We start from the raw sequence: 26,086 nt of genomic DNA, 5'->3' as shown, positions 1-26,086 counted from the left end.
TTTTTTCTCATGTAATTTGAAACCACTGGCTTTCAGCAGTTGTTAAGATGGTCTAGCCCATACTGCAGCAAGTGCAACCCAGTGGAAGGTTTAATAACAGCATTCAATTTACAGTCACCTGTAAGCATAGATAATCATATGCTGGGAGTGCTGTCCTGAATGTCTGAGAAAGAGATGCCAAATAGGAGAAGGGCCAGCACTGATCCCTGAGGTACACCAGCAATAACTTTGTTTTTTTCTTTAAGAAGTGGCACCTGTGACACTAACCATGTGGTTTACATCAGACAGCCAGTTAAATATCCATCATACAACATAAGGATTTATATTCAGATTTACAAGTCTGTTAATAATGCCTGCATATAGAATATTGTTAGAAACACTGGCCAGGACCAGGTATGCTGTATGTACTGCATAACTGCTATCCACTTCTGTTCTTTTTTTCCCAAAGAAATTAATGAAGTTAAAGAGGCAAGACCTTCATTTAACAAAGCTGAATTAATGTGTTTATATCATGTTATCGAAAGATGAAAATAACGAATGCTATTTCATTGGCCCCAAAACATCTAAACATGAACATATCGAACATTCAGAACAGCAAATTTTTTCCCATGGAAAAAATTTGCTGCTCCGAAACACATACACACAACACGAGCACATCAAACAAACAGCAACCACACACATACACTTAAATTCCTACATCTAATGCTACACTAAACTAAAGATACACTACTATCTACCCACTTACCTTAACCCAAACCCTAACCCTAAGGTCCGTCACTATCGCACACTCACCTAACCTGCGCCCTAACCCTAACTCACTTAAACCGCCCCTAACCCAAAAGTCTGTCACTATCACACACATGCCTAACCCGTGCCCTAATCATAACTCACTTAACTTGCCCCTAACTCTAATGGACAAACAGTCGCACACTTATCTGAACCCAACCTGTAACTTTCCACCACAGCACTAAGAATAGCGAAGCCACAGAAACGGCCAACCAAATTATTTCCAGAGGAAAGAATTCGCTGTTCTGCAGCTTCGCTATTCTTAGCATTCACTGAATAGTGTTTGATAGAACATTTGAAGTTTTAATACTTCGATGTTCTGATATAGACCCGAATTGATGAGGTCCAAGTTGACAGATTTTCAATATACTGATTAATGCTGTCTGAGATAAAATGTTCCATAGCTATACATATAAGGCTAATAAGACTAACAGGTCTATAGTTCCCAAATTCCATGATTGTACCATCATCATGTGATGTCTTATTGAATGGGGTGTGTGTCTTTTGTGTGGAATCTGCATGTCCTCCCTGCATTTGAGTGGGTTTCCTGTGGGTACTCTGGTTTCCTCCCATATTCCAAAGACATGTGTCTGGAACATTTCTCCCCGGGCTCTGCTGAAAATTGGCTCTGTCCTAGTTGGACTTCCCGGTCAACAAACAACCATATAAATAAATAAATAAATACATAATAGCATGGCTGTTTTCCAAGCTTTTGAAAAGTAAGTAGTGGAGAGGCTTAGATTAAAAAGGTTAAGTAGTGGTTCAGATAGAATATATTTGGCACTGATACTCAGGCGACCTGATATATTATCTGGACCAATGGATCATGTGTTATTTGGAGAGGAGTGAGAAAACTATCTCCATAATAACTAAAGGAGGTAGCTTGGACTGTATAATCAGTGAAATCACTATGATTGTGGGTGGAAGGAAATTTGAGAGCTAGGACATTAGCTATTTCCTTTGGGTCAATGGCTGTAGTATTACTGTGGAGTAGCTCCAAAGGTTCATAGGTATATACTAGGTTAACAACCACTAGGGCCCTTGTAAGCCTAGCATTGCAACCCAACTGTGACCCACAAATCTGATTTATACAGTGGTGATTTACTGACTACTTCTGTTCATCAGAGGCATAGAAGTCAGACCTAGGGTGAATTTCTAATTACCCATGGATTGATTCAAGTTTTGCTTAAATACGGATAGGAAGGAATTCTTTTTCACATGGATGGGGATCCTGTTCCAGAGAAGGAGATCAAACATTGTTGGGTGTTAGTTCTTAACTTGCTAAAACTTGCTAACATAGTTAAAGAAAAACTTGTAGTTAATTTGTGTTTTAGTGGCTGTTCTAAGTTCATACTCAGTTTTAAGTTTCCTAATGGCTTCCTTAAGCTCTTTACTAGCTTGCTTAATTTTAATCTTATGATGTGTAGAGGAGACCTCTTATAAGCATTACGTAATTTCTTTCTTTTATTGTCTAATTAATTTGGGATATTCCACCACAAGAGTTTGTTGGTAAACTTCTCATTATATTTTGTGCACATAAGGATCACTGTATCAATAAACATTTTTAAGTTATAGCAGAAGCAAGAGCCATAGGCAGCAGCTTTAGTAATGGAATCCCTTGAAGGAGGACTCAAGTAGAATTGTTTTAGGTCATCGAGCAACAGATGAAGGTTTGCTTTTGAGAAGTTGCTAAACATAAAGACATTTACAGGGGAAGTATAAACAGTTATCAAAGAAAAGATCACAAATTTATGTTCCAATGTCACAAGGCAGGATGATACATATGCAGAAGTACAAAGAGTAGCCATATCTGTGAACACAAGTTCAAGGATCCTGTGGCCCTTAGAAGTATGGTTAACTATTTGTAAAAGAGAGTTAGCATTTCCTACATCAAGAAAGCACTGGACATGCTGCCCACTGGTAGTGTAGGTCAGTCAGTTCATTGATGGATAGCTGAAGGCCACCAATAGAAAATAGTTGGTTTTAATGCAGAATTCAGCTAAACTGTAATCAGCTCATCTGTTAAGATGGGTCTGCAGCTAATGTTCGAGATCTCATAATATCGAATAACACAATATCGAGCCATGAATCACGAAACATCACAAACCGGAAAGCTAATAATACTGAAATTCATAACGACATGGCAGCTGCATGTACTGCAGAACATCAGGCAGGTAATCAAAGAGTCAGGAGGACACTTGGAATATCAACAAGCACAGTATTTGTATGACTATGATCACCTTAGTTAAATAACAACATCTGCAAGTGAGCAGTCATGTGGAAACCATAAGAAGAGGTATTACCTTTCTTTAAAAAGTAAATAATTCACTTGCAGATGTTCTCTGATGACGCCATGTAAATCCATGGTGCATTGACTTAATAGGCATACAACGAAGGAAGCAAAAATACAACATTGTGGATGTTACACTGTATGCACCCAATTCTCTTGGTTGTGCGTATTCCTCTTAAAAATCACCAAAGGGCAAAAAAGTATTAGTACTGGATAGATATATCAATCATTTTCAATGGGCCAATTAAGTTTGTAAATACTGGGTGTGCAAACTGAAACAGAGGGAAAAATGTAAACAGGCTATTTACAACTTGTGCATCCAGTGGAAAAGAACTTGTGAATTATGTAGCCCACCATCATAGTAATGATCTAGCTGAGGTTCAAACAGGGGGCTACATTGTCCAAGGATACATCATGCTTACTGATAGATGATGTCATGGCTAGTGCATCCATGGATTGTTCTGCTACTCTGCCTAGTTAAAAGGCTTTACTCCAACAAATTAATCAGGTATGCAGAAAGTTTTTGTGACTGGTGTGGAATAAGATGTATTTTTACAAAGCATTCAGACATCTGATTATCCTCTAAAGACTGGAAATTTATTGAAAGGAAGTTATATGATGCACAGTCAGACAATTATGTTTTGCTTTTCACTACACTATAGGTTCATTGGTTCATAGGTGTTTACTAGGCTAACAACCACAAGGGCCTTTTTAAGCCTAGCCATGCATCCAAAATCTCTGACAAATTCTGATACCCTTAATAAGTGTAAGCATGGGCCTGGGAAATGAACCATTTACAGATTACCTGTGTCCATTAGAGACATAGGTGCCAAACCAGGGATCAATTTCCGGTTTCCAATCCAGTTGTCTAAGTTGCTCTTGAATTGGATTAGGGAGGAACTCTGCTTCACATGGATGGGAAGTCTGTTCCATAGATGGGGTAATCTCTGGTATATATATATATATATATATATATATATATATATATATATATATATACCTATCTCTCCAGCAGGTCCTATTTATATCACAGGCAAGGTTTAAGTCTTTAGAATGGATAATTCTAGTGTTGTTTGTTTTGTGGATATGCAGGAGGTCCATCAGAGGGGGGTCTGACAATGCCCTGTATGCCAGGCATAGATCTCCCCTCAAAAGCCTGTAGAAGATAGAATACAGGGATAAGGCCTTCAGGCAGTCTGCATAGGACATATTACTTACGCCCTGTATTCTTTTAGTGAGGAACCTCTGTGGCATTCCAATTGTTGGCTATGCCTGGTTAGATACATACCGGGGGGGGGCATTGTACTCAATGATAGGTCTGATGAATGCCAAATACAGTGGACCAATGACTTCCTTGAACTTAAATGCCAAACCTTTGTTTATAAGTTGTGCAACATAGAATGATTTCCTCACCACTGTAGACACAAGATGATCAAAGGCTAGTTTACTATGTATGTGTGTCCCTAAGTCCCTTTTTACTGGGTCAATTTTAAGGGCTGTGTTGTCAATATGATAGTTGCCAGGGCTGGATGACTTCCCAAAGGATACTATTATGCATTTATTGGCATATAGTTTTAGTCCATGGCTCTGGCACCAGTGGTTTGTCTGTGTCAGCCCCACCTGGAGAACATTTGTGTCAGTGTAAGATTCAATCACAGCTCCTGCTTTGCAATCATCTGCAAATTTAGTCAGCCAGAGACCACTGACATTGGCCTTGACTTCTGAGAAGTAAATGCCAAAAAGGAGTGGTCTAAGGACTGATCCCTGAGGGACTCCACTTGTAAATGGCCTCTTTGTAGAGGTGGACTCCCCAATTCTAACTTCCTGGGTACTGTCTGTGAGCCAGATGGCTATCTACCAGGTGACATACGGGTTTGTATCTAACCTCTTGAGTTTGTCAACAATGCCCAAATGGGGTATTGTGTCAAATGCATTGGCCAGGTCAAGGTAGGCTGTGTGAATGATTTTGCCCTCATCCATTGCTTTGGTGACCTTCTCAAAGAAGCCCACCAGGTTGAGTAGACATGATCTGCCCTTGGTGAAACCAAACTGTGTTGGGTCCAGTGTTTGGAGGTTTACTATATCTCTATTGATCATCTCCATGATAATTCCTCACATGGCTTTACATATAAGTGTAGTGAGACTTATGGGTCTGTAGTTTGCAGGGTCAGTAGATGGCCTACCTTTGTGCAGAGGGATGACTCTTGCCTTTCTCCATTCATGAGGCAAGCCTGTTTGGAGGCTACAGTTAAATAGTAATTCCAGAGGCCCTGATAGGTTATGTTGCATGCTATTTAGAGGGCATCCTGGGATATTGTCTGGGCCCATTGATGCAGTGTTCTTGGTCTTAGAGAGAGCATTAAGGACCTGTTCCCTAGTGATAGTAGGAGGAGTTATTTGATGATATTTAATGAGGGAAGGTTGAGAGGGAGAGAGTAGTAAAGCTGGAGCTGAATATATCAGCCAGGAGGTTTGTTATATCTTCTGTCTCAGTATAGCTGGCTCCATTTACAATGATCTCTACACACAATTGGGTATTGTCTTTGAGGTTGCGGACATAGCTAAAGAATGCTCTGTGGTTGTTCTTGGCCTGGGATGCCAAACTTACCTCAAATTTGGCTTTGGTAGACTTTATTTGTTCTCTTAGTTGTTTGTTTAGTTCAATGAGAGTGGTTTTATCCTGCTGGGTGCTGTACCTCCTATTTTTTATCATGATTTTCTTCCTCCTGTTATGTAGCTGATTGATTTTGTGATTTCACCAGGGTGGCTTGCTTTTTGAATTAGTATCGTACTTCTTCTTGGTGGGTACAGCCACCTCTATGCAGCTATTAACATGCTTATACAGGATTTCTGAGAACACTTCTGCATAGACAAAAGTGTTCACAGGGTTTATGGGGGCTTGAAATTTTGCCAGGTTCTCACTTAGTAGCAGGAAGTTACCTTAGAATAGTTCCTGAATATTCCAGGTTTAGCAGGGGGTCCAGGATTTATTTTTACTTCAAAGGAGACCATTGTGTGGTCTGACCTTACCAGGGAAGGCATTACAGCAGGGGGTGTGCAGTAGTCTCCCATATTAGTGAGGACCACATCCAGTATGGTTGCACCACTGGTTGGTGTATTAACTATACGGTCCAGGGAGGTTGTGTTTACAAAATCCAGGAATCTCTGTGCTTGAGTGTTTGTTGTCATATAGGATTCCCAGTTAATAGTGGGGTAATTAAAGTCACCCATGAATATGGTATTGGGTTGGATGGTTAGTATTTCTAATAAGTTTAAATACATGGTATGGGTTTCCTGGGTCAGGCTATAATTCATAACACACTTTTCGGCCATGTAACCTGGACGGAAACACCAAAGGTGGGGGGGGTGTCCATATTCATTAAGGATACCCACACCTCCAGGCTAGTTGCTCAGCATAATGCATCCAAGGTTATCCAAGTGCAACTAACTCTTGGCAAAACTGCAATCCAAATTGTAGCTTGCTACAGATCCCCCACCATGCCCCAGGATTCCCACTCCTCTTTTCTTGATGTACTGGAAAATATTAGGGTTCAACCAAACACTCTAATAATGGGTGACTTCAAATACCCCACCATTAACTGTGAAAACTACTCATGTACCAACTCCTTAGCGCAACACTTTCTGGAATTCATAAACTCCAATGCCCTAGATCAACTTATCCACACCCCCACCAGGGGCAACAATATCCTAGACCTTGTCATTACCAACATGAGTGACCGGTGTTCCACACCTGAAGTCAACTCCTCGTTGATCCGATCCAACCATAAGCTAATCACCCTCGATATCCACATCCCACCCCCACCCCCCATTAAGGAAACCACATTAAAACATTTCTCCAAAGCCAACTTCATGTTTCTTAAAACAGAAGTAGTGAACTTCATGACACACAATGCAGATGGACAATACAGTTACGACTGCTGAATCCTACACAAATGCACTCTATAAGCACTTACATGAGTGCATGGATCGTGCTATCCCAAACAGAACCAATACACTATCTTCCAAAAAAGGGAGCCAATCTGGTGGTCCCCTGCCATAAACAAATTGTACAACAGAAGGAAGAAACTGTTGCAAAAGAGAGTAAAATCCCATGAGTGGAGGAGCTCCCTGGTCAGCCTCAGTAAGAAGCTGAGATCCCTTATAAGATCCTCCAAAGCTAGCTACGAAAATAAAATCACCACTAATTCCAAGGACAATCACAAAGCATTCTATGGCTATGTCAAGAATCTCAACGGCAACACCCAGATCTGCTCTGAGTTACAGCACAAAGGCACGAAAATTACAGAACCAACTGATATTGCCAACATTCTGGCAGATAGGTTCAGTGCTAACTTTACCCCCCCCCCCCCACCCCCTAATGGGCCCATATCTATACAGGAAGAATGCAGAGTCCCTGTAATCACAACTATGAAGGTGAAAGCTGCACTCTCTAAATCCAAAAACACAGCATCCATGGGACCAGACAACATCCCAGGCTGCTTTTTACATGAACTTCAGAATGAACTGGCTCTTCACTTAAGCACCATGTTCAATAATAGCCTCACATTAGGCTTTGTGCCCACTAAATGGCGCACAGCAACAGTTATCCCACTCCACAAAGGGGGAGCCACCACTGATCATGGGAACTATAGACCTATTAGCCTGATGAGCCTGGTCTGCAAGGCCATGGAACTTATCATCATGGAACTCATAAACAAAGACATTGGTAACCTCCAAACTCTGGATCCCACCCAGTTCGGGTTTGTCAAAGGCAGATCATGCCTCCTGAACCTGATTGACTTCTTTGAGGCAGTCAACAAAGCCGTAGATGAGGGTAAGGTGGTTCACACAGCCTATCTTGACCTTGGCAAGGCTTTTGATACCATCCCCCATTCTGGAATTATAGCTAAACTCAATAAACTAGGAATAAATCCCTACATCACAAGATGGGTTGCCAACTGGCTCACTGACAGAACCCACACTGTAAAAGTTGCAGACTCCAAATCTGACCTCAAACCAGTGACAAGTGGAGTACCACAGGGTTCTGTCCTGGGACCGCTCCTGTTTGGTATCTACTTCTCTGAAGTACAGGCTAACACAGAAGGCCTCTGGCTAATGAAGTTCACAGATGACTGCAAACTAGGAGCCATAGTCAAGTCCCCAAATGATGTGAACATCCTACAGAAGGGCCTCTCTGAGACTGATGCCTGGTGTCAGAGCCATGGCCTCAAGCTCAATGCCAAAAAGTGCAGTGTCATCCCCTTTGGTAAAAACTCTGTACCCATGAACTACCACATAGGCAGCAATCTACTTAACACTGAATGCGTGATAAGAGACCTTGGGACCCAGGTGGACAGTAGTCTCTCCTTTGATAGTCACATCGCCACAGTTGTCAGGAAGTCCTTCTATATGGCACACCTCATCTTAAAAGGGTTCTCATCCAAGAAAAAATATGTCATCGTTCCCCTCTATTCAACACTCATTAGACCCATTATAGAGTACAATGCCCCTTTTGGAATGTACCTCACAAGACATCTGCAGCAGTTGGAAAGGCCACAGAAGTACCTCACAAAGAGGATTACAGGACTCAAACAAATGCCCTTCACTGACCGTCTCAATAAACTCCAGCTTTACTTCGTAGAATATAGCCTACTCCGAGGTGATCTCTGCCTAACATATAAAGCTGTGTCAAACCCAGAGCTGTTAGACATGCTACACCTAAAGAAATCCCAATCCCTCCAAGCTACAAGCTCTAGGGACCTAAACCTTGTCACCACAATAAACAGGACATGCTGGAGGGATAGATTCCTATCCCAGAAACTTCCCATACTCTGGAACAGGCTACCCATCTATGTCAAGCAAAGTTCTTCATTAGCACTCTTCAAGAAAAATCTTGATGAGTGGATGGGAAATAGGAAATATACCCCGGGGATCACTTCTGTGTCTCTGCTCGACAGTGGCACAGGAAAATAACTTTCTTGGGTGGCGTAAGCCAGGGAAACTTGTTGGCTAGGCTTATGTAGGCCCTTGGGCCGATAGCCTAGTACCTACCTATGAACCTATGAACCTATGAACCTATACCTTGCAAGGAAGTGGTATTGTATTTTACCTATGGTGATTTGAACATAGAGCAGCTCAAATGCATTGTCCTGTTTGACCAGCCTTGAAGTATGTTTATTTTTGATATAAATAGAGACACCTTCACCTTTAGTCCCTGCCTGTGAAGTAGCTGGCCTAAATATGTGGAAGGCATTATAACCTTGCAGTGTTGGTGTGCTCTCCATGGCTTTAAACCATGTCTCAGTGGCTGCACAGATATCAGCATTAGCCAGGGTAAAGAGAGGTTATAGGGAGTGGAGTTTTTTGTTTAGACTCCTAGCACTGAGCAGTAATACCTTTAGATTTTCTTGGTTTTTATTTGCAATGTTGGAAGTACTTTCAGTTTGGCATTGCCTAAAAAAGACACTATGGGGGAAGACAATATTTTAGCTAATATTCAAAAGCCTAGAGGGGAGAGGTGCAGTCCATCCCTGGCAAAGCAGCATGGTCTGTTGACCATCTACTTCCATGGTAACAAATATTGCACCCCGTTAGAATGACATCAGAAACTAAGCCAATTATTAAAGTCAATCATCTTTTGTTTGTATTGTGGCATCATCCTTGGAAAAGGTAAAATGATGCTTAATGCCAGCCTCATACCAGCCTGAGACACATATTCCAAGAGCTCCATGATGTCTCTCTTCATATAGTCTAGGGAGATACGTCTCAGGTCATTTATTCCCACATGGACTATGACTGAGTCATATTGGTAACTGTGGTCCAATGACATGAGTGCATGCATAATGTGGTGGATCCTAGCCCCTGATAAGCAACTGACCATAACTTTCTCCTTAGCCTTGTGAGATGAACATCAGTGTGTCTCATGATTAAGTCGCCAATGACTAGATTGTTGGATTGTGTGGTGACTTGCCTTATGGGCTTAGAGGTAGAGGCTTCATGAGATGTAGCTGCATGTGTTGATGTGGGTGTTGTTTTGAAAGAGCACATTTTGGGCTGCTGATGGTATTTGTTATGTGCACTTCATCTAAGAAGTCTTTGTGGTTTAGGAATTACATGTAAGTGCCTCGTTTTATGCAGATCTATATGTCTGCATTGAATTGTTTGTGATGGGTGCAGCGTGTGTACTAATGACAACCTTATTGACATTAGGAGAACTTTTATGTGAGAGTTTTGCCTTCAGTGACATTGTGTAAATACATCTCTCACATACCATATTACTTTTTTTGAGAATTAACTTGTTGTCAGTAAACATGAGGCAATTTCTACATTGCCTCAGGATGCCCATGTCTACTAGGCCAGTAACGGAGACAGTAGGAAAGTTCATATCCATTGCAACTGACCTTTTTTATTGATTAGATAGTTGGAGTGAGAATATCAATCACTGTCAGTAGTATCCGGTTTGCAACTACTGTATGTGGACAGTGCTTGTCACAGCAAACTAGTTGTCTTGTGTGCAACTAGGTATTGGGGAAACTTTAATTGTGGTTTTACAGGAAAAATGTCATTCAAGGTGTCTGAGTCTGTACAGAGCACTGCCAAACACTTGAGGGAAAACTAATATTTAAATCCTGAAAATTTAAGGACAAAGCGTTTAGGCAGATATTCTGAAGTTGGAAACAAATCAAACAGTTGTTACTGAAAACAAAAATTAGCTTGTTAAGAATGATGAAAATCATGTGAATGGCTACTGCATGACTACTAGTAATGCTGGTCTCACCACAACTTCACTCTGTTGAGGTACAATAGTCCTTTTCTTCTTCTCTCACCAGAAGCAAAATGTTAGCACCAATCCCAAGAAGAGAAGCAGGCCACAGCCTGTTTGGTGATCCACAGTCTTGTCCCAGATGATGCAAGAGTCTTTAGGCTTGAAGCCTTTTTCTGGTAGATGCCTTAAATAGTAACCAGACCAATCAGGTACTTTAAGCACTGACACTCACTCTCCAACAAGAAGCAGTCAGGAATCAGTGCACTCTGCTTCTTCTCTCACCAGGATCAGAATATAAGCACAGATTCCAAGTTGTTACCTATGAAGCAGTTACTAGACTTTTTGGTGATCAGCAGCCTCCAGAAAATGTCCCTGTACCCCTTCTCTCACCAAGAGAAAACAGAAGCACTAATCCCAAGAATCACCAGATAATTTGTCTGATATTAGCCATGCCACCATTTGATTCCTGATCCTAACCTTTTTACAAAGGGGAAACGTCTGCATAAAGTTGAATAGTATTAGGTTAAGCATTGTGGTATACTAAGACTGTTTCCCTACTTTACTGCCTTATGGCCAAAAATTCATTGAAGTCAGACAATTACAAATGGCAGTGTTTATTTGACCTTCTGAGCAGTAATTACTTTGAATCACTCCTAAAATTAATTCTATACAATTTTGAAATAGCAGCCATTAAAAGCATTAAGAATAATACTGTTAATGGCATCTTGTCCAAAGGATGCTTGCTCCAGTTTGGATAAAACATTTGGAGAAAATTGAAATCTTCGGACTTGCTAGCCTTTATAGTTTGTGACTTTTCATCTTGCTGTTAAAATGTTGATTGAATTAGCTTTTTAGAGTGAGGAGTAGGTTATTTGAAATTTACATGACATACTCCCATGGAAAGATAAAGGGCTCCTAAAGTACTTTATTGGACTTTTATCTTAACTTCAGTATATGAACAATTGCATTCTCTAGATTCCATCCAAGTTTCCCAATTTCCTTTTGGATAATTTCTGTCTTAAATTATCTTTTCTACTGAAAACACAGAATTCAGTGGAGGTTAGCACAGATGGCTGAGATGCCTCATAGGTAGAAGGATTCTAGATTTACAATCAGTGATGTAAGTATTTCTTCATGAACAAAACAGAGTGGATAACCCAAGAGTTAGAATGGGTGCCAGATGTCATCCATCTCAAAAAAAAGAAGCAAATATAGCATTATAATCAGTTTGCATACTTATCAGAACACAGGTCAGAGTATGATATACAAAGTTTCCATACAGTTATAACAATGTTGTTAAGATGTAAGGCAGATGATGTCTTCTGTTATAGGTTCAAAAATTAGTATTATCTCATGTTTACATTTCCATTCTGTACTTTCCTTTGAGACACTATGGACTTCCGTATGTTAGTTGTCTACATATGTTTTCATAAATGGATTAGGGTGATATGACCTGTTGGGTTTACACAACTAAAATTTGCATTACATGAACACATGGAATGTTGTCTCACTTTGTACACTGCTATTTCTGTTGTTTCTCTGTCTTTAAGGAGTTGGGTGAAACAAGTATAGTCTGCCATACATACATTTGATATTCTGAGTTTCAGTATTGTGAGCTTTTGGGTTTGTGATGTTTTGTGATTCATGGGTCACTATTGTTTTACTCTATCTTATGAGAACTTGAGCATTAGATATAGACCTGTTAAGATGGCTATCATGTTTGGAAAGGGCAGCTATCTACAAAAATTAGAAAAGTATGCTTTGTATCCCATCTAATTCTAAAGGGCATGTCCTGTTACTCTGTGTTAATCTAAGCCTTTACTGAGTACAGTGTTACATTTTGTAATCACTGAGCAAGCCAAGTAAACAAACTTGTAAATGCACAATGGTTTTTCATTAGAAAACTAATTGGTTTGGAAAATGTGAATTATTCAGAAAGACTTTCTGAGCTGCCATTATGATTTGTGTTTTATGAGTACTCAGGAGTAACAGACAGGTCTACATACAAAATGTCTGGTCAAGTTCTATTTCAAAGTCTTTGAAATGCACTGAAAGGGAGAAAACAATAGATCATGAAAGCTAATACTTAAAAAATAAATAACAATTGAAGAAATGACCGATATATTTCCAAAGGTATTCCAAGATTGCGAAAAATTCCACTTTTTATGTATGAAGCAGTTTGTTAAGCTTCCTGATGGTCAATAGGTTATAAGCTTGATGCTTGAACCTATGAAGATTACATGATACTAATGAGCAAGCTACAGGAAGCTGTACGTCAGGTAGTGCAGAGTTCAGCATAAATATTGATCTTATTAAGGTTAGGCTCAATGCACTCTCTCCATTTTATTTACTTACCATCCACACATTATGATCTCCACAAAAACGGCTTTTCAGAACCGAACAAATACTTGCACAGAATTGAAGAAATATCTCTTTTGAAGAGACAAGATAACTGGAAGAAAGGAAGACTAATAATACCTAACTGCAAATCTCTTGAATTCTCACTGCACAGAAATTTGGCAAAAATCTGACCTTTTTTATTTCAAGGTCAGTTTATTCTTCTGTCAGAATTTTCACTGGCTAAAACTTAAAAAAAAAAAAAAGATCACTATCAATCCCTTCTCTTGACTTCTCTTCCTATATGCACTCTATCTCCACATTTTCCCATCCATATTTTTGTCTTCTTCTACAGTTTCTTCTTCACCAAGTAAACACTTTTCCCCCAGCTTCTTCTTGTCCCTTTTCATCTATATTTTTATTTTATTTTCCCCTTCTTTTTTCGTTATTTACTGTTTGCTCTTGACAATACATCCAAAAGGTTTAACTCAGAGCACAGTGCCGTTCATACTGATGATGGACTACATTAGCAAACAGGTTGAAGTTGAGAGATCAACAAAGTTGCTGTATGCAGATGATGTGGCATTACAGGCAGATTCTGAGCAACAACTTCAGCAAAGGTTAGAGGAATGGAATGCAAGACTGACGGCAAATGGGATGACACTAAGTACACATAAGACAATGTTAATGGGAAATCAGATGAAGGAAAGTCTGAATGAAGAGGTCAAAGCTAGAATCAGATGGGCTGCAGCCAACTGGCATAGAGTGTCATGTATAACGTATGACAGATGAATGTCAAAGAAGCTGAAAAGCATGGTGTACAAACCATTGTTGTGACCAGTACTACTGTATGGTGCAGACACCTGGGCGGTAAAGGCAGAGCAGATGAGCAAGCCAGAGGTGATGGAAATGAAGTGCCTGAGAAGGGTGGTAGGATGCACACTGTGGGACAGATGAAGAAATGAGGACATAAGAGAAAAAGCCAAAGTAGCTGCGAGTCCAGAAAAGATCAAAGAGAACAGATTACAATGGTTTGGGAACATGTGCAGAAAAGCAGAAGACAATCTGGTGAAGAAGATTTGGGACAGTCAGGAAGAAGGTAAGAGGAAACAAAGGCATCCAGCAAAGAGGTGGATGGATTGTGTGAGAGAAGATCTGTGACAGTCAGGCACGGGTGTCAAAGAAGGCAGAAGTGTGGCATTGAATTGAGAGAGATGGTGACAGTTAACACAACACCTCAACCCCATGTAGAAAATGGGAAGAAGGGGGTTGGTGATGCTGATGATGCTAATGATGATGATGATGATGATGCACTCAGGCACACGCCTTCTTTTATCCCCACACTGGTTAGATTGTAACGTGTCACAATCATTAATTAAATGAGAAAAGCCTCCGTGAACAAAACATAATTTAGGCTGGACAAGTTATCATAATGTCCCTCTATGAACAGCAGCAAAGATAACACTTGGCAAGCATTTCAACATTTTTTTTTTTACATTTCAAAAGAGCTACCGACCTCTGTGCTCCATTCCATAAATTTCTTTCATCTTTAACGTTCATAATATTATCAACACTTTCAAACAAACCCTGCATGCATTTTTAACAATGTCTTCTTCCAGTTCATCAGTTCTAAATTGCTTTCTTGGCATTTAACTTACTGCCAGAAAACAAATAATTATTCCATGGATAAATGTTCTTCCTTTTGTTACATAGTTCCAGAAATTTCACTATCAGTTTCTCGGTTTCAAATGTTAAGTCACAACGCATTTCTGTTCCGATATCTATAAAATATTGACTTTCTTGAGCTCTAAAACCCAGAACAGTTAACAAAATGTCATATTCATAAATATTGTCTATTACAGTGTTGTTTTTGTTCTTATTCTCACAGGTGGCCTTCTGTTCTTCTTTTAAAACAGTTTTACTAACAGCGTGTTACTGCTCTCCTTTTTTACCTGCTGTTACTGCTTAATATGTTTTAGTTACTGCGTTATCAGCTACTACAAAACCAGACACCTTCTTAGTTTGTTGTCGATTTCCTCTTTTACTTTCTTTCACTGCTGTATAAGTCAGTACTGCTGCATTCTCAGCTGCCACATTTACCTGGTTCCATTTTAGCATTACCATCCTCAACATTTCTGAGTAAATGTCTGCTAACTCATCCCATGAAATAGCAGAAATGTCATTTGGATCATCCCGCTCAATTATTTTTAACAGAACATCATCTGCAAGTCCTTCTGATGATAGTTTTTTTATCTGCACCACTTCAACAGACACACTTACTCCGTTGATCATTTGTAACACCAACCAGACAGTAATCTTTGTCTACATCCTGAAGCTCCATATCTATTTTTTCCCAAATTCTCATTTTCAAAATTCAAATTCTCCACAGCTTTTCTCTCCTTCTCCATGTTGCTGCCATACCTCTAAATGTCTTAGCACAGGAAATCTGGACAAAGCCTAAAAAATGGGGGACAAAGGCCCAGAAATATGGATAGATTTTAAATATTACTCTTATAACCTTAGAATGATGCTAAAACAACTGGATTTGGGTTAGCATGCATTTTCTGAAGGAAGTGTGAAGTCTGAAACTCAAATGTGTGTTTTTAATTTAGGAGCTGTCTGGCAGCATCTAATAGCACCAAAGAGTAGGGAAAGTTCCCTGATGCCATGGCCATTCTCCCGTAATAATACCACCTTGAGTCACAAAAAGTATCTGTCCCAATATGTATAAACTTTCTTGGGATCGAACACCCAGAACAGTTACCAAGTTGTCCCATTCAATAATATCTGTCTATTACAATGTCATAATCAGTTTTCTGCGGAACTCCTTATGCCCGCGGAGTCATAGACAGCAACTGATTCACCTCTGTAATATTCACAGGTAGAGACACCTTTTGGGGTTACACCCTCACAGCAAGTGATATGATGTGTGGCTAATCCCATACCTGCTTCAGGGTGAATATTTGATATGGCAGGGCGTACTTCACAAGGAAAGGCAGTGACCAGTGTGATACATGAATGTGTCAGGTAGTTCAGGCTACACCAGCTAATGCTACGATAACTGGTCAAGAATGATGTGGCAATATTTGCAAAAATGATGTTGTCACTTGCATGAATCTATATGACTGGCTGCAGGTCTTCCTATGTGATCTTAACTGGAAGTGATTACACCTGTGTTGTGATCCCTTTTGAAAATCTATATATCATTTGTTATAATTATGTTATCTTCTTCTTCTTCTTTTTCTTCTTCTTCTTCTACTTCTTTCTGCTTTTCCTGGTTAGGGGTCGCCACAGTGGATCACCTGTCTGCTCATGATTGGCAGTGGAGTTTTACGGTGTTGAGTTGCCAGCCCGGCACCCAACCTTCCACAGAAGGCACACACATGCACACACTCACACCTAGGGCCAATTTAGAGTGTCCAATCCACCTATTGCATGTCTTTGGGATGTGGGAGAAAAACGGAGCACCTGGAAGAAACCCACGTGAACACAGGGAGGACATGCAGACTCCGCAGAGAAGGCACCCTAGCCAAGGATCGAACCAGAGAACCACTTGCTGTGAGGCATGTTATAATTATGTTATCTGGTAGTATTTATTAATTTGTTTATCTTTGTTGACCAGGCAAGTCTGAGTGGTATACATATCCGTTACCAATGGAGGCCCAAGGAGAAAAGCTCTAATATTCACATACATAGACAATATACAGTATATTTTCATTTTCCATATTGTATATAATATTTGCATCTTGGTTGCATATAGGTGCAACAGATGACTAATGCAAACCTTGTACCATACAATTTGTAACTACAGGAAGAGGAGAAAATAAGAGATTACCTGTTCATTTGTATAAGGTTGTGGCAGACAGAAATACAAAGAAAAACAAGAAGAGATGAAGAATGACATTTGGGCTGAAATTAGTAAGTAGTGATATGATAAGGGAGAATGAGGATTAAGTAGAAGTAGGTCATATAGAAATATAATCAGTTAACTATTTACAGTAGTAGATAAAAGGGAAAATGTACTAATCACCACATGGGAATTTAGTACAGAGCAGCTATTGTTATATTAGTGGTATTGCAGTTTTTATTTTCTTCAGGATCAGAAATGATCTGGGTATAGAAGAAAATACAAGCTGCGATACCTCTGACAAAATGATAGCTGCTCTGTACTAAATACTGTTCTAAATAGTATTGCATTACCATTGTTACATATGAACTTAGTACTCCTACATTACTTTTGTGTCACATACTAATTTATTATATTTTATTCTGTAATTATTAACCAGGTAAATAGTCTTGCCATGGAGACTATTTTCAGTCAAAACCTGGGCCCCAAGGCAACAATAACTTACAATGATTAAGTAATTACAGTATTGCAGTACAAAAACATTGCATCAGAGTATACATTAAATGGGTAATCACAGAAAATAAGTCTGATTTACATACTTTGCAGCAAAACTAGTATACATGATCCCTGGGATTCAATAAACTTTGTGTCAGCTTTGCGCAAGGCCTGTACAACATTTATATGTGTAAGCGGTGATGCATGGAGAACAGCACTGCAAATTACATATTCATGCCACTCACTGTGTTTAAACATAAATAAGCATGGTTTTGTGCCAGGAAACTGTGTAAAGCAACAAAAATAGCAAGCCTATTTACTCAGAGCACAGTAGGCTAGCAGGATTGTGCAGAATACCACAATGATTACCAAGGCTTGACATATAGTTACCTATATGGTCCAAACAAAGTATGGGACGGTATATACGTTGAAGAGTATTGTGAAATCCCATTCCAGGCATTCTGTACTGAAGTCTTCTAAATGATCTCTAAGGGTACATGTACTGTCATGCAAAATAAACACTCAGGGGAAGTGTGTGTATTGAATAAGGACACACAGATGAGTTATAGGAATGAACCCAGGGAAAGAGGGCAAGTGAAACAACCTAATGTACAACAGATGAGGGCGTGTCAATGGAAGACAGTTGTAGCAGAAACACCAGTCACATATCAATATGGTACAGTACAGACTGCACAGCAAAAATGTGTATTATGTGACTGTCACACAAGGTGACATAACAATGGAGAAGATGTCTGTGTGAGATATGTTATATACAATTGGGGTGGGGTGCATATTGTGAAGCTGTGCAAAGTGATTTGCCTGAATATGAGTGTAATCTCAGCATAGGTCTCCAGCAAGTGGGATATAGGTAAAGGCTCATGGACAACAGTAAAAGAAGCATGCACAATCATGGAGAATTTCAGAATAATACCACCAGTAATCCCATGTCTTTGACATAACATACGTGATTTAGAATGATCAGAGATGGCTCTACACAAATGTACTTGCACATATATTATGACATTTCACACTCTATGAAGGTAATCATGCACACTGTCCTGACACTGTAACATCTGCTGGAGGTGTTAGGAGGGACACTGCTATACTTGTATGTGACTGACTGGTGTGCATGGCATATATATATATATATATATATATATATATATATATATATATATATATATATATATATATAGATAGATATATATATATATATATATATATATATATATATATATATATATATATATATAGATAGATAGATATATGTGATGTTTATTGGCCATTTTGGGTCAATTCCAAACTCCTTCATCTTCCTCTCTTAAAACCTGGTTGCCTCATGGTTTTGGCATCTTTTCAGGCTTGTTGGCTGTTGGTGAAGCACCCACCAAGAGGAGAAAATGCTGAGAGAAGAAAGGAGCCACTTTTGAGATTTTAAGTATTTTTCCTCTGTTTATTTGCTAAGTTTTTCTGCATAGCTGCCTATTTTGAGCATTTTCTGGCTTGTTAAACTTGATTTCTGCATTAGTAACTGTATTTAGAGCACAACCTAGAGATGTTTACTGAATTTCCTGTTTGCACTTATTTTTAAAATCGTGTTTTTCTCAAAACTTGCATTTTATCTGTCTTTGGCCTAGCACTCTTGTGTGGGGTCATTTACTGCACTGTTATAACTTGTTGATACTTGTGATCCTCTGCTATCTCTGAAAAAAACAAAAAAAAAAAATCTTGCTTTTTTCCCACTTTTCTGAGATTTAAAAAAGTTCAGTTACAGGCTTGCTGTTCTTGAACTGTTTGTAAGTTTCTTGGAGGTCATTTTTTGCTTGGGCTAAAGGGAAGTCTCTCTGTTGATCAGTGGCAGTGAAAAACATTGAGCAGCCTGCCTGCCCCTGTGGGAGTGGTTAATGACTTGAAACTGTAGTTTTATTGGCCATTTTGGGTCAATTCCAAACTCTTTCATCGTCCTCTCTTAAAACCCTCTTTTGCGCGGTTTTGCACGTTTTTGTGCATAGCGCAACAGCGGGCAGTGCCGCCAAATTGAGTTTAAACTATTCCTGGTTCCACAAAGTCTGCTCTTCACTTTTTCCCTTAGAACTGCTCTATCTCTCAATTTAAACACCATATTCTCATTCTAAGGTTCTTCACTGGTCCAATTAAGTAATCCTGCAAGTTAGCACTATTAAACCATAAGCACTACTTACTCTTATACTCTCTACGACTACCCTGTCCTCTATTGGTCCATCTTAAATTCAGTTTCCCTATATTACTCTAGCATGTCCAAAGGTCAGTCAATGCTTTCCTCTCCAGTCCAGCTGGTGAATCTGGGAATTTTGAGGCAATGTTACAACTGTCTCATGTACACGGACAACCCTCTCCTCCTCCAAACAGGTTCAAATATATGTGAGAGATGCAACTATTTAGCCAAACTGGAGGCTGAGCTCTCTCATCTCAAAACTGGTGTAACCAGTCAGGAGGAGAAGGTAACCTCACACAACACAATTCCAGTATCACATAGTCTCAACACATCAGCGAACCAAACACATAAATACACAAAAACATACTCGGAGGCTCTAAATAAAAATCTACCTAAGCAACAGAGACCTCCAAAGCAGACATCCAAGCAAACGCTACCTCAAAACAAAACACGCACAACACATAGCCCACAAAGTCAGTGTGCCAAGCAGCCACAGCCCTTAAGGCTGAATAACACACCTGATACTCTTGTAACAGGTGACTCTATTGTCAGACACACTGACGTCCCGCTCACCAGGCTGAATAAAGAGAAGGTCATGGTGAGCTGCCTGTCGGATGCTAGGATACGCCACATAACGCAAGCACTCAGGTCACTCCAAAGCAAATACAAATATGACTCAGTCATTGTACATGCTGGTGTGAATGACCTGAGACATACCTCCCTGGACTACATGAAAAGAGACATAGAGGAGCTCTCTGATCATGTAGCCCAGGCTGGTATGACCCTGACCTTGAGCAGCATCTTACCCTCACCTAGAACGATGCCACAGTACAAAGACAAAATGATCGATTTTAACAATTGGCTAAAATTTTGGTGTCATTCAAAGGGGATCCACTGTCTGTCAGCCTGGGATGACATGCTCGACAGGCCATGTTGCTTCACTAGGGATGGCTTGCACCTGTCACCACTGGGCTTTTGGATATTGGCAAAGGCTCTTGCCACCCCCACAGTGCCTTTTTTAGGCAAGGCTCAAAAGTCAAACCCACCCCCATAGACAGCACAAGGAACAAGAAACTAAGGGTAATGCTGCTTAATGCCAGAAGTCTTAACCTCAGGATGCATGCACTCGAAGCTCTCCTCAGTATGGAGAACATCGATATCTGTGCAGTGACAGAAACCTGGTTTAAGGCTCCAGAGAGCACTCCAGCACTACCAGGCTATTCCTCATATCATGCTTTTCGGCCCCAAAACCTGGACCGAACCACAAAAGGAGGGGGAGTTTCCATATTTATCAAGGATATCCACACCTCCAGGTTAGTGGCATTGCATGAAGTATTGGAGACCATCCATGTGCAACTAACAGTGGGCAAGACTGCTTTTCAGTTTATAGCATCCTACAGACCACCCTCTCAAAGTCAGGAATCCCACTCGGCTTTCCTGAAAACATTGGAGAACATGAAGATCTCTCCGAACACCATTATATTGGGCGACTTCAACTACCCAAACATTGACTGGGAGCACTACTCAAGCCCCAGCACCTTAGCCCAAAGGTTCCTGGAAATTATAAACTCAAATGCTATGGAACAACTAGTCACCACTCCCACAAGAGGGGACAACATACTAGACCTGATCATTACCAACATGGGGACTCTATACTCCACACCAGAAGTATATCCCTCATTGGTATGATGAGACCATCAGACCATAAATTAATTTCAATGGATGTCCACATCCCGACCCCACCCCCAGCACAGAAAACCACAGTGAAAAACTTCTCAAAAGCAAACTTCTCACTTCTCAAAACCGAAGTGGAATCCTTCAAGGCCCCAGGGCCAGTGAAAACTACGGCCCAAACTGCAGAATCCTATATAAACACATTCTACGTACATCTCCAGGAATGCATGGATCATGCTATCCCAAACAAAACCAAGACCCCCTGCCATAAATAAGCTGTACAACAGAAGGAGGAAGCTACTACATGATAGAGCAAAATCCCTAATAGGGAAGGCATCTCTGATCAGTACTAGCAAAAAATTACGATCCCTCATAAAATCCTCCAAGGCCAGCTTCGAAAGAAAAATTGCACAGGACACCAAAGACAATCATAAGGCTTTTTTCAGTTATGTTAGGAACCTGGGATGCAACTCCCAGACTTGTTCTGAGTTGATTCTAAATGACAAAAAATACACTGAACCCACAGACATCGCCAATATCCTGGCAGATAGGTTCAGTGCAAACTTCTCCCCCCCTCCCCACCAAAAGAGCAAGTATCTATTCCGGCAGAGGGCTGCCTCCCAAACATCTCTGATGCTCAGGTGAAGGCTGCCCTCTCCAAAGCAAAAACACTGCTTCCATGGGACCAGATGGCGTCCCAGGTTGCGTCCTACATGAACTCCAAGAGGAACTAATCCCTCAAATAAAACAACTATACAATCTCAGCCTCACTACAGGATATGTGCCCACAGAATGGCGTACAGCAACAGTGGTCCCACTCCACAAAGGTGGAGCCTCTACGGACACTGGAAACTATCGCCCCATAAGCCTGACTAGCTTAGTCTGCAAGGCTATGGAGAGGATCATCATGGAGCTCATAAACAAAGACATTGGGGACCTACAGACACTAGATCCTATCCAGTTCGGCTTTGTCAAAGGCAGATCCTGCCTTTTGAACCTGGTTGACTTCTTCAAAACAGTCACCAAAGCCATAGATGAAGGGAAGGTAGTCCACACAGCCTATTTGGACCTTGCAAAGGCATTTGACACAATACCCCACTCGGGCATCATAGATAAGCTATCCAGCTTAAATATACCCCTATGTCACAAGATGGGTCGCAAACTGGCTCAAAGACAGAACCCACAGAGTGAGAGTTGCTGGAGCCATGTCAGACTCGAAACCGGTCACAAGTGGCGTCCCACAGGGTTCTGTCCTGGGACCACTCTTGTTCAGTATATACTTTTCCGAGGTACAGGCAAACGTGGGAGGACTATGGCTCACCAAGTTTGCAGACGACTGCAAACTGGGCGCCATAATCGACTTTCCAGCTGACACAAACATCCTTCAAAAAGGTCTCACAGAGACAGATAACTGGTGCCAGCGCCATGGTTTAAAGCTAAATGCCAAAAAAGTATAGTCATACCCTTTGGCAAAAACAATGTGCCCACAAATTACCACATAGGCGGACACCCATTAAGTATAGAGAAAGTTATTAGGGACCTGGGGACCCAAGTTGATAGCAATCTCTCCTTTGAAAACCACATTGCCAAAGTAGTTCGAAAAACCTTCTACATAGCCCACCTCATCACGAAGGGTTTCACATCTAGATCAAGAGAGGTAATCGTGCCCCTTTATTCATTCCTCATCAGGCCCATCATAGAATACAATGCCGCTTTTGGGATGTACCTTACCCGACACCTGCAGCAATTAGAAAGACCCCAAAAGTATCTCACCAAGAGGATCAAGGGTCTCAAACAGATGCCATATGCTGCTCGGTTAAAAAAACTCCAGCTCTACTCAGTTGCATACCGCCTACTTCGAGGCGATCTATGCCTGACATACAAAGCTATGTCAAATCCAGAATTAATGGACATGCTCCACCTCAGTAAATCTAAATCCCTTAGAGCCACACGCTCGAGGGACTTGAACCTCAGCACAGAAATAAATAGAACTTGCTGGAGGGACAGGTTCATAACCCAGAGGCTCCCTTCACTCTGGAATAGAATTCCAGTTCATGGTGAGGCAGAGCACCTCATTGAATCTCTTCAAGAAGAATCTCGATAGGTGGATGGGGGATTGTAGGTTTGTCCCAGGGATTACTCCCGTGCCACTATTAGACAGAGGCACAGTAAACTAAACCTTAAAAAGGGCACAATATACTCAAATCAAGGGGTGGCGTAAGCCATAAAGAATCAGGCTAGGCTTATAATTGCCCCAGGGCAGATAGCCTAGTATGAACCTATATTTTATATATATATATATATATATATATATATATATATATATATATATATATATATATATATATATATATATAGAGAGAGAGAGAGAGAGACAGAGAGAGAGAGACAACAATCCACACTGTCACGAATGTTACTTTACCATGCCATCAATGTTGTCAAACAGCTATGTATGCACTGTATGCATCACCGGAACAGGTATCACACATGCATCTGGTATAACAACTTGATGGAGGTTTTGCACCATCAGACAGTAATGTTTATGCCACAAAAAGAATACCTGGGTATGGTCAATAAGATGTGTGATAGGTCACTGTGTCAAAGGTTGTACACTTCAGTTGTACATCACTGGAAGATGTGTAGGGAAGTGCATGAAGAAGGGTGCATTGTACTCAGTTATTGGAGTGATGAAGGCTGTGTACTATGGAAGTATTATGCCTGTGATGGGGATGTTCTTCACATACTCAGTAGTTGTGCTACCTACAAGGGAGTAGTCAGCAGTGTGGCCACATCCTGGTGAACATTCCACATACCATCTACCCCAGGACACAGGTCACATACCTAGTGGTCTGATTATAGGGTGTGATGTTTACATTATCCTTGGTTTGTTGTTTTTCTGAAATAAGAAATCCCCCCTGTTTTGTTTCATTGTGGCTGTTGTTATGGTTTTGGCAGCAATCGTTGGTGTGTGTTGATACTGTCTGCATTATACTAATATAACAGCTGGAGTCAATGAGTGCCCACAATCTATAGTCCTTTGGACAGCTGTTTGGACACAGAATGTATATGTCATTTGTGATGTCTGTCACTTAAATAATGGATAGAAAAGGGCCTAGCAGAGAGTCCTGATGTACAGACCTGATCACTGGACCTGCGATATAGGTCACTTCACACATTTCAACATATTTAGATGCTATGTATGTGATGCAGTGGTCTTCACACTTGATGATATAGGTGCTTATGGCCACATCTGACAGTGGTCAGTGAATATCACGCTGCACATTTGTGTCAAATGCCTTGGGCTTGTCAAGTTCAAAAGGATGATCGTTTTGTTGTCATGCATGCCCTTGAAGACCTCTTCGAGGACATAAAACAGATGTATTAGACATGTTGTAGAATTAACAACTCACACAGGTCAATTGCACATAGCCAGGATACTACTAGTGTCCATTTAGAAAAGGTCCATGATGACATGTTGGTCTACCTCACAGATGAGGAGAGTCAGGATTGTCTACACATGCATGCATTGGGTATTGTACCCCCCGCCCAACTCACATGGATATATGTTGACATACACCCTTCTACAGGAATATAGTCTGCGTGGAGGGTGTGTTGAAGTGTGTATTCAACCATGTCAGGAAGGTGTATGTGCTGAGTCACGCTATAGGTGATCTATGATGTTGTCACAGTCCATTGATTCTGTGTGATAGGCCTGATTGAAAGTAAGACAGTGCATAATGCCTATCCTGATGTGGTCTAGGGTTTGAGCACAATCCCCCATGCAGGTATCATTGAGAAACTCTCCCAGCTGGGGATAAACCCTTAGGTCACTGGATGGGTAATCAATTGACTCACTGACAGAACATGTACTGTGATATTGGGGAATCAACTTGTACCAGTACAACTGTCACCACTAGCATACCCCAGGGATCTGTGGTTGGCCCTTTACTGTTTGGAATCTATTTTGTGACAGTTCAGGCTAAATGATATGGCCTTTGGCTTACCGCGTTTGCTGATTTTTGCATACTGGGCGCAATCATTTGGTCCATCAATGATGATAACATTCCACAGGAAGGGATAACAAAGACAAATAATTGGTGACAAAGCCACATGGTCTACAAATAAATGCAAAAATGTGTCTTTATTTTGTCCTTCTGCAAAGTGGAATTCCTGCTAATTACGGCATTGACAACAGTCCCACTATGCTGAAACCCAGTGATGGAAAACCAGAGAACACACATAGATAGCAATCTGAACTTCAACCACCAAGTGTCCACACTAGTATTGAATGCCTATGTTGTGCACATCATAAGTCATGCCATCGTATTCAGATCTGAGTATCACACTACAGCACTGTACTCAAACCTCATCAGATCACTAATAGAGTATAATGCTCTCTTTTGCATGTACATCATCAGACACTAGCAGCAGCTGGAGAGACCACAGGGGATTCACACAAAGAAAACATAGGTCCTAAAAGCCATGCCACAATGTGTATGGATAGACTGAAAGCCATCACTGTAATCTGTATGGTTGGTATAAGATGGGATGACTTCTGCCTGGGCTCCAGGCTAGTCTGTGACACTGCCATGGTGGGAAAAGTGCACATCTACAAATCAGATATAACTGATGACATCAGTAGCTTCTGGTGAGGTTAATATGGTAATAACAGTGTCTCACATGCTGATGTAAAAGGGT

This window comes from Protopterus annectens, chromosome 2.part1 (genome assembly GCF_019279795.1).
Source record: "Protopterus annectens isolate FY-2018-M chromosome 2.part1, PAN1.0, whole genome shotgun sequence".
NCBI classification, from domain to species: Eukaryota; Metazoa; Chordata; order Ceratodontiformes; family Protopteridae; genus Protopterus; species Protopterus annectens.
Note: the sequence above shows the minus strand (reverse complement) of the source record.